Source organism: Arachis ipaensis, chromosome B05 (genome assembly GCF_000816755.2).
Source record: "Arachis ipaensis cultivar K30076 chromosome B05, Araip1.1, whole genome shotgun sequence".
NCBI lineage: Eukaryota > Viridiplantae > Streptophyta > Magnoliopsida > Fabales > Fabaceae > Arachis > Arachis ipaensis.
In genome coordinates this window covers 76,367,051-76,378,280 of record NC_029789.2, presented here as the reverse complement: position 1 = coordinate 76,378,280, position 11,230 = coordinate 76,367,051, and positions in this window count along the sequence as shown.

Here is an 11,230-nt window from a genome sequence, read left to right as displayed (position 1 = left end):
CTCTATGAAGCTTGGGAAAGATACAAACAGTTGACCAAAAAGTGTCCTTCTGACATGCTTTCAGAATGGACCATCCTGGATATATTCTACGATGGTTTATCTGAGCTATCAAAGATGTCACTGGACACTTCTGCAGGTGGATCCATTCACCTAAAGAAAACGCCTGCAGAAGCTCAAGAACTCATTAACATGGTTGCTAATAACCAGTTCATGTACACTTCTGAAAGGAATCCTGTGAATAATGGGACGCCTATGAAGAAGGGAGTTCTTGAAGTTGATACTCTGAATGCCATATTGGCTCAGAACAAAATATTGACTCAGCAAGTCAATATGATTTCTCAGAGTCTGCATGGAATGCAAGTTGCATCCAACAGTACTCAAGAGGCTTCTCCTGAAGAAGAAGCCTATGATCCTGAGAACCCTGCAATAGCAGAGGTAAATTACTTAGGTGAACCTTATGGAAACACCTATAACTCAACATGGAGAAATCATCCAAATTTCTCATGGAAGGATCAAAAGCCCCAACAAGGCTTTAATAATGGTTAAAGAAACAGGTTTAGCAATAGCAAGCCTTTTCCATCATCAACTCAGCAACAGACAGAGAACTCTGAACAAAATGCTTCTAATTTAACAAATCTAGTCTCTGATCTATCTAAGGCCACTGTAAGTTTCATGAATGAAACAAGGTCTTCCATTAGAAATCTGGAAGCACAAGTGGGCCAGCTGAGTAAAAGGATCACTGAAATCCCTCCTAGTACTCTCCCAAGTAATACAGAAGAGAGGATAAGATGAAGCCATTGACAAGGGTGATGCCTCCAGACGATTAGCCGTGCCGTGACAGGGCATTGGATCATTTTCCCGTGAGATGACTGAAAGTAGCCATTGACAGTGGTGATGTATCACATAAAGCCAGCCATGGAAAGGAGTAAGACTGATTGGATGAAGATAGTAGGAAAGCAGAGGTTCAGAGGAACGAAAAGCATCTCCATTCGCTTATCTGAAATTCATGCCAATGAATCTACATAAGTATCTCTATCCCTTTTATTGTTTATTTTAATCTAATCAAGTATCATGTTTAAATCCGCCTGACTGAGATTTACAAGGTGACCATAGCTTGCTTCATACCAACAATCTCCGTGGGATTCGACCCTTACTCACGTAAGGTATTACTTGGACGACCCAGTGCACTTGCTGGTTAGTTGTATCGAAGTTGTGTCCACACATAGAGCCACGATGAGGATTCAATACAATTATATATTGTTACTCTCACACAAGTACAAGGTGAGCCTGGAGATCACAATTTCATGCACCAATAGCTTTAGCAGTTCCTTCAGTTTCTTGTATTCCTTCCACTTTTGCATGCTTCCTTTCCATCCTCTAAGCCATTCCTGCCCTATAAACCTTAAAATCACTTAACACACATATCACGGCATCGAAAGGTAATAAGAATGGATTAAACATAGCAAATTTGAAGGCCAAAGAAGCATGTTTTCAATCATAGCACAAAATCAGGAAGGAAAACATAAAACATGCGAATTGTATGAATAAGCGTGAGAATAATGGATAAAATCCACTAGATTAAGCACAGGATAAACCATAAAATAGTGGTTTATCAACCTCCCCACACTTAAACATTAGCATGTCCTCATGTTAAGCTCAAGAGAAGCTATAAAGGATGAAGAGGAATGGTAGAATGTATGAAATGCAACCTATCTATGTGAATGCAGCTAAATGCAAAATATTTTTACCTACTTGGTTAAAAGTAAACAAATCTTTTAAAAACAAACATGAACTGAATTTCACTAATTCAAATCACAAAATAAAGTACAAGTAAACTTGCAGAAGAAAATAGCTCATGAAAGCCGGGAACAAAAAATCGAGCGTCGAACCCTCACCGGAAGTGTATATATTCTAATCACTCAAGTGTTTAAGGTTCGATTCTCTCAATTCTCTACTAACCTTGCTTTCTAAGGCTTGCTCTTTTTCTACCAATCAACAAAAGTTTAATGCACAAATACATATATCAAGAGGTCTTTTAAGGGTTGTAATGGGGTTATGGTCAAGGTAGGATTATATTTGGCCAAGTGGACTAAAATCTGAATCCTTAATTAACTTAAACTTTCCACCTAACTTTAGACAATCTATGTAATCATAATACCACATCTAACTATCCATTAACCATGTTTTCCACATATTCATGCATTCTAATTTCAAGTACAGTACATATGCATTGCTTTCAACACTTACTTTGGGGTATTTTGTCCCCTTTTATTTATTTGCTCTTTTTTTTCTTTTTTTCTCCTTTATTTTTTTTATATATATATGCCTATATTTTTTTTTCTTTTGTTTTTCTCAATGGATATGATTAAATTATTGAATGCATGAACATGTCCTAAACATTTCTTTCACATTTTCATAAAGATATATAATACACAATTCTTAAACCAAATGTTTCCAAACCCAATTTCCCCACACTTAATTCGTGAGCACTGTCACTAGTCTAAGCTAACCAAGGATTCAAATTAAGGACATTATTGTTTTCTGCTCGAAGTTAATGATGTGCTAAAGTAAAGAACAAAGGGGTAAAATAGGCTCAAAATTGGTTTGCAAGGGATAATGAAAGGTACGGCCATATGGGTATGTAAGCTCAGTGAAATAAAGGCCTCAATCATATAAGTGCATGCATACATTAAACAATGGAAATATAGAATCAAGCAAGACAATGATACAATTTTAGAGAGAACACCAAAAAATAAAATATTGGTTGATAAAATGCAACCAATTCAAATAAGCTCAAAAATCTCACAGATTTTGTGTGTTCGAGCTCTAAACCATGTTCCAGTATAATATTTCTTCAAGCAAGTTTAATAAAAAGTTTTAATTTAAATTAGTGAAATACTCTAAAAATTTTCTTGAAAAAGAAAATATTACTTTAACCAAGTAGTGGAAAAATATGCACAAAATCAAGCAAACATGCAAATGCAACAATGAATTAACAAAGAAAATAAAACATTGGTGTTGAGAACAAGGTAACTAACCCACAGAAGTCGGTATCGACCTCCCCACACTTAAAGATTGCACCGTCCTCGGTGCATGCAAAGATGTACAAGTGGACGGGCTGCTACAACTGATGCTTTTCTCCAAAAATTGTGCAGATGGACTTGTGTGTCTCCCCATTTAGAAGCTTTCCCTTTTCCTTCTTTAGTGGCCATCCTGAAAGAAGAGGAAAAAGAAGAAAAGTAACACAAAAATAAAGATAGGAAACAATTTAAAATATGGTTGGATTAATGCCAAATAGTGAGGGTCTCAATTACATGGTAGCTACAACATGCAAGTGAGAAAACAATAGAAGCACATGGCATACCAGTGGTGCAAAAGTTGCAACAATGGGGGAGAGAGTGTGGGTAATGCAAGATAGTGTAAGTTCATGTCAATTCAAGATGATATAAGTATCATGAAGGAGTAGCATTGACTTATGAAGAATAATTCCCAGTCAGAGTAAAACAAGTCATAAAGCACCAGGATAATGCAAGAGAAGATGCAATAGTTAAATAAGAAAATTTAACACCAATGGAAAAATAATAAATTTAGAAAAGAAAATAAAAATATTCACAAAATTAAAATGCAATGAATGAAAGTATGCAAATAAATAAAATAGGACGAAAGTGAAGAAGGATGAGAAGTTAAAGAGATGAAGTAAGAAAGAAAGAAGAAAGGAGAAAGGAGAGAAGAGAAGGAGAAAAATAATGGATAAAGAAGAAAGAAGAGAAAGAAAGAAATAAGAAGGGGAAAGAAAAAATTAGGATTGGGGAAGAGAAAATAAGATAATTGGCGTTGATCTGGATAAGCTGTGCGGCGCAGGCGACCCAGACGCGTGGTTCACGCGATCGCGTGGTGTGTGATAATTGTCAGGTGACGCGGACGCGTGGGTCACGCGATCGCGTAGCCTGATTTGTGCTATTGGCGCGAGTGCAGCTGTGCGTTTGCGCAACTCTCTGTTTTAAATGCATTTTGCTAAAAAATCTAGGTGACGCGTTCGTGTGGGTGACGCGATCGCGTGAATGGCATATTTTGTAAAACGACGCGGCCGCGTGGGGCACGCAGTCGCGTGGTAGGGCTTGTACTACCAGCACCATTCCAGCCCCACTCCATCATAACTCTCTGCCATACATCTCTTTACGTCGATTTTGCAGGGCCACGCAGTCGCGTGGGTGACGCGTATGCGTGGAAGGCTGATTTTGCAATTGACGCAGACGCGTCAGGGATGCGTTCGCGTGGGCGTGTTTGTGCCTGAGGCACGCCTTCAGCCACACTCCCGCATAACTCTCTGTAAGGTTTAGCGTCGCATGTGACGCGTGTGCGTGGTTCACGCGCATGCATGGAATGTGCTTTTTTTTCTTTTAATGCAAAATGCAGAATGCAGCATTCAGATGCTAATGCAAACATTATGAATGACACTAATAAAATTAAAATAAAATAAACTAGGAATAAAAGGAACAATTATACCATGGTGGGTTGTCTCCCACCTAGCACTTTTAGTTAAAGTCCTTAAGTTGGACATTCGGGGAGCTCCTTGTTATGGTGGCTTGTGCTTGAACTCACCTAGGAATCTCCACCAATGTTTGTAATTCCAATGGCCTCCGGGATCCCAAACTAGGCATAAAGAGCCTTCAAGCAAGTTAAAGCAATTGACAAGGCCCCAAGAATGTTGATTGCCATAATGAATTTCGGGGTTCCAGACTTTGCTTTTACACCCATCCTCTTGTTGATCATCATTTTTCCACTCGGGTGGTGAACAAACGGAATTCTTACGGAGACATCCAAACAATTTCCTAGACCCATTTAGTTGAGGTTTACACCAACCTTTGCATTTAATCTTTGAGCTTTCCACCATATTGAATCTTGCATGACAACTCCTACTACTAACCATCTCCCTCTTACTCTTAAATCCACAAAGAGCTCTAAGTTGACCATCTGTCTCAAGTAAACCATATTCAAGTGGAATGAGAAAGCTAAGGGATATGAATTTTACCCACTTGAATGTTCTATTGGATGGTAATGGCTTTGGGGGAGAGGTCTCCAACAGCTTTGGCAAGGTGATTTCAAGCTCAACTCCCTTGTGCTCTTCTTTGACAACTTCCAACTCTTTGCAAGCTTCTTCAATTTCAACCTCTTCCTCTTGGTAGCTTTCTTCCAATTCAATCTCTTCTTCATTGCTTACTGATAAACCATTATTTTATGATTTATATTGTGTTTAATTGAGTGGTTTTATCAAGTCTTTACCTACTTATTCATATAGATTGCATGAATTTCATAATTCCTTCCTAGTATTGTTATGGTTGAAAACTTGCTTCCTAGAAACCTTAAATTAATACATTTTAACTCTCCTTTATACCACTCGATGCCGTGATCTGTGTGTTAAGTATTTCAGACTTCATAAGGCAGGAATAGCTTGGAGAATGGAGAGGAAGCTTGCAACAATGGAAGGAACACAAGAAACTAAAGAGATGACCAGCGAACACTGACGCGAGCGTATGGCTCCCGCGAACGCGCGAAATGGAAAAATCGCAGCGACGTGAACGTGTGCCTGATGCAAACGCATGGATTGAAGTCTGCATGAATGACGCGAACGCGTGACAAGGAAAATCGCTGAGTGACGTGAACACGTGGATGACGCGTACACGTGACCTGCGCGATCTGCAGAAATAACAGAATACGCTGGGGGCGATTTCGGGCTGTGTTTTGACCCAGTTTTCAGTCCAAAAACACAGACTAAACCTAGGGAACATGCAGAGACTCAACACGCATCCACACACATTCAGATACATCGATATTAGGATTACTCTTAGTTTTAGATCTGAATCTAGAGGTGTGTTACATTGATAGTTTATGCTTTTGCTTTGGATTGTGGATGTTGAAGAGCCATTGCCTCCATGAAGATACTACTTTAGTTTGTTTCCTTATTTCTTACTCTTTTTAGTTGATTATTGACTCTATTCAAATAAGTATGTTACATTTTGAGTTTATTAATATATAGAGTTATTTTTATTTTTAATTAATTTTGATTCTCTATTTAACTTTAATTAATTATGTCTTCTTATATTTTTATGATAATTAATTTCATGTCAATGGAGTAGATCCTCCACTTGACATGGGGTTGATTAAGAGGAGACACTTGAGCTGGAATGCTCAAGTGTCTAGTTAAATTGGACGTTGTTGGCTAATTCTGTACCTGCTAACGGTGGACCTTCCTAATGGGGAGGACTAGGATTTGCAGGTAAGAGTTAGTTCAATCACTATACTTTCCTTTATTCAGTAAGGGTTAACCAAGTGAGAACAACAACCTCTTTACACTACACTTGAGAAGATTCCAATAATGATAGGACTTCCACTTAATTATTCCCCCAGTCAAGGCCTTTTATTTAGAATATCAATAATTATTCTTAGTTTATTTTTATTGCTTTAATTTACAATCACTTTTAATTATTCATTATCCAACTCAAACTTTTTGGGAATTTTCTGATTGATAAATTTACTGTATTTTTATTTCTAAAATTTGTGACAACCCTTTTTTTTAAATTGGTGAGGCAGATCTTTGCTGGTTAAGAGCTATACGTGCAACGCTATTCTCTTATTTGGAACTTCTTAATTGGTTAACTTCTGCCACGCATCAATTTTTGGCGCTATTGCCGGGGAGTTGCAATAGTGTGCTAAATTATTAATTAGTGTACATATTTTTATTTTTATTTTTGTTTTATTCGCATATTTTATTTTTATTTTTGTTACTATGAGCTTCATGTCTTTCTCATTGAATGACGCGTTCATTGCTTGATCCAAGTTTAGTCCCATTTGACCCTGAAATTGAAAGAACTCTTTCACATATTAGACGAACTCGACGTCGGTTAGCCTCTGAGGGTGGTGAAGTGATTGTTATCGATTCACCAGTCTCATCTGAGGGTGAATCTGAACCGCCATCTGAGAGCGAGACAAGCTCATTTTCTACTGATTGAGTTGATTCACGTGCAGGTGACATTGCAACACCTAGGAGAATTACCCTCCAGGTGGCAGGAGCCCCAAACTTCACACTGTAACCGTATCAAGTGCATCACCCAACTCTAGCTGCAAATTTTGAACTAAAGACTGCACTAATCAACTTGATGCCCAAGTTTCATGGCTTACCTGCTCAAGAAACTATTAAGCACCTTCGGGATTTCCAGACAGCCTGTTCTACTGTTAGGCGTCATGATGTAGATGAAACTTCTATTCTGTTGACCGCCTTCCCATTTTCTCTTGAGGGAAAGGTGAGGGAGTGGTACTACACTCAACCTGAAGCGACTGTTACTAACTGGGATACGCTTAGAAGAGAATTTTCGGAAAAATACTTTCCAGCTGAAGTTACTGATAGATTGAGGAAAGAGATTTCAATGATTATTCAAGGCGAATCCGAGACTCTCTACGAATATTGGGAGCGTTTCAACAATCTCCTGGACGCATGTTCTCATCACATGATTGATAGACTATATTGATCAGCTACTTTACTCAAGGCATGAACCCCCAGGATAAGACTACACTGGAAGGTGCTAGTAATGGTTCTTTGAAAAAGTACAAAACCACGGATGAAGCATGGCAGTTGATCAGCGACTTAGCTGAGTCCACTAGGAATCACAGACAGAGGCGTAACCATCCCAAGGCTGTTACCGAAGTTTCCTCTAGCATTGAGACTATTGCTCTTACACAAAGTATATGTGAAATGACCAACCTACTGAAACAGATGCAGTTGAACCAACAACAACAAGCTCAGCCTCACCCACCACAACAAAGCCAACAATTGGTTCCACAAAGAGTATGCGGGATCTGTGCTGATTACAGTCATTATACTAATGAATGTCCGCAGCTCCAGGAAGACAACACTGTGCCAGCCACTCAGAACTTGTATGACCGCCCGAATCAAGGACACAATCAACATGGTGGTAACTACAACCAAGGTGGCAACTATAACCATGGATGGCAGGACAACTCCAATCAAGGCTGGAAGGATAATTCTAACCATGGCTGGAGGGACAACTATAACAGAGGAGGCAGAGACAATAATGGAAACCAGAGGTGGAATAACAATACCAACAACAGACAGCAGAATCAGAACCAACCTTACAGAGCACCTCACCTAAGACAATCACAAGGAACTCAGCACAACCAACACCAAGTTCCTCAGATCACTTATTCTAATCCCTCATCAAATGACGAGATGCTGCGTTCTCTTGCGCAAGGACAACAGGACATGCAGGCACAACTGAACTCTAATCTGAATGGCTTGACTGCCACTTTACAAGCTCTCGTCTCCCGGATGGATTCCTCACTTAATTCCACACATCAACCTTCAAGCTCCAGTAGAATTCTTTCTCAACCACTGCCTAATCCCAAGGGTGGCATCAACGCCATCACTTTAAGGTTCGAAACCACATTGCAGGAGAGGAACCATGAGGAGCCAAGCCCACCAGAACACGCATCAGCTGAAGATGTGGTGGAAGTGGAAGATGCTGAAGAGGAAGAGGACATACAAGATATTGTTGAAGAAGAAGAAATTCAACCACAGAATGAAGCACCAAGGGATACAGAAGCTGCAAATCACACCCTCCCTATCCCCTTTCTACAAATCACAAGGAAGCCTAGAAAGCAAATGGAACTTGACCCCAAAATGGTAGAAATATTAAAAAAGGTTGAGGTAACTGTTCCCCTTTTTGATGTTATTCAATAAGTACCTAAATATGCTAAGTTTCTAAAGGATTTATGCATACATAAAGATAAGATTAATGAATTAGAAACTATTCCTTTAGGTAGTTCTATATCTACTTTAATGGGAGGTATACCTAAAAAATGTAGTGATCCAGGTCCATGTATGGTTAACTGTACCATTTGAGGTGTGATATTTTCTGACTTTATGTGTGATTTAGGAGCATGTGTTAGTATAATACCTTTGTCTATATATGATACTTTGAGGCTCCCTCCCTTAAAAAGGTCGGCAGCTCATTTTGTGTTAGTAGATAAAAGCATTATTACAGTAGTTGGAATTGCTGAAGATGTACTAGTGAGCATTAAGGGGCTCACATTTCCCATAGATTTCTACATCCTGGAAATGCCCCCAAATGACTCAGGAGGACCAACATCAATCCTGCTTGGAAGACCATTCCTGAAGACTTCAAAGTTCAAACTGGATGCATTCTCGGGAACTTACTCCTTTGAGATAGATGGCAGAACAGTGAGTTTTAGTTTAAATGAAGCTATGAAGCACCCTCCGGAAGACCATTCTTTCTTCCAGTGCGACATTATTGATGAAACCGTAGCTGAAGTTCACCAGGAGGAATTAGAAGAGAAGTACATGGAGCAAGGTCCAAGTGTGGGGACACTTTCTGAAAACAATGAGAACACTTTACCATTATCAACATCCCCAGATGATCCAGAGCCTAGTTATGAGAAGAAATTGGAATTAAATCCCCTTCCTCCACACGTCAAATACGCTTACCTTGAGGACAAGCAGAAGTTTCCAGTTATCATTGCAAAGGAACTCACCTCTCAACAAGAAGAGCAACTGCTCAGTGTGCTGAGAAAACATAAGAAAGCAATTGGATGGAGCTTGGCGGATATAGTAGGCATTAGCCCTCAAGTTTCTGAACACCAAATATTCTTAGAAGAAGGAGCAAAGCCTGTCCGTCAACCTCACAGAAGATTGAATCCCACCATCTTAGAAGTTGTCAAGAAAGAAGTGACCAGGCTACTTGAAGCGGATATCATTTATCCCATCTCAGATAGTGAATGGGTCAGTCTAGTACAAGTGGTGCCCTAGAAGTCTGGAGTCACAACAATAAGAAATGAGCATGGAGAGCTCCTGACAACTAGAGTGCAGAATTCATGGAGAGTTTGCATTGACTATAGGCGTCTCAACCAAGCAACTCGCAAGGATTACTACCCCTTGCCATTCATTGATCAGATGCTTGATTGCCTGTCGGGTAAATCTCATTATTGTTTTTTAGATGGTTATACAGGATATTTTCAGATTCATATAGCTCCTGAGGATTAGGAAAAGACTACTTTTACACGATCCTTTGGAACATATGCTTATAAAAGAATGCCTTTTGGTTTATGCAATGCACCAGCTACTTTCCAAAGATGCATGATGAGTCTTTTCTCTGATCTCATTGAGAACTGTATGGAAGTTTTTATGGATGATTTTAGTATATATGGTGATTCATTTAGCCTTTGCTTAGATAGTTTATCTAAAGTATTAGACAGGTGTGTCAGTACCAAGCTTGTATTAAATTTTGAAAAATGTCACTTTATGGTAAAACAAAGAATTGTACTAGGACATGTTGTGTCTAATACTGGCATTTCTGTAGATCCAGCAAAGGTGGATGTTATTTCTAGTTTACCTTACCCCTCCTCCGTGAGGGAAGTCCATTCGTTCCTTGGCCACGCAGGTTTTTACAGGAGATTTATTAAGGACTTCAGTAAGGTAGCACTGCCTTTATCCAGATTGCTGCAGAAGGATATTGAGTTCGAGTTCAGTGAGAGCTGTATGTAAGTGTTTGATAAGCTGAAGATCGCCCTGACTCAAGCTCCAATTATGAGAGGACCAGACTGGAGCTAGCCATTTGAAATTATGTGTGATGCTTCCAGCCATGCAGTAGGAGCAGCACTGGCTCAGCGCGAAGATAAGGATCCTTTTGTAATCGCCTATGCATCTAAGACTTTAGACGCTGCTCAATCTAATTACACTACTACGGAAAAAGAGCTTCTAGCTATTGTTTTCGCTCCGGACAAATTTCGAGCCTATTTACTTGGTACTAAGGTAGTAGTGTACTCAGACCATGCAGCTCTAAAATATTTATTAGCTAAAAAGGAGTCCAAACTAACGCTAATACGTTGGATACTGCTGCTACAAGAATTTGATTTAGAAATTAAGGATAGGAGCGGTAAACAGAATTTAGTGGCAGATCACTTGAGTCGCCTTGAGCACATTAAGGATGACTCCACTCCTATAAATGATAATTTCCCATTTGATGGCTTACAAGCAGTATCTGAAGTAGTTCCTTGGTATGCACCTGTAGCTAATTATCTAGTTAGCAACACTTTTCCTCCAAACTTTACTAAGCATCAAAGAGACAAGCTAAAAAGCGAGTCCAAATAATATATATGGGATGATCCATATTTATGGAGATGTGGTGCTGACCAGGTA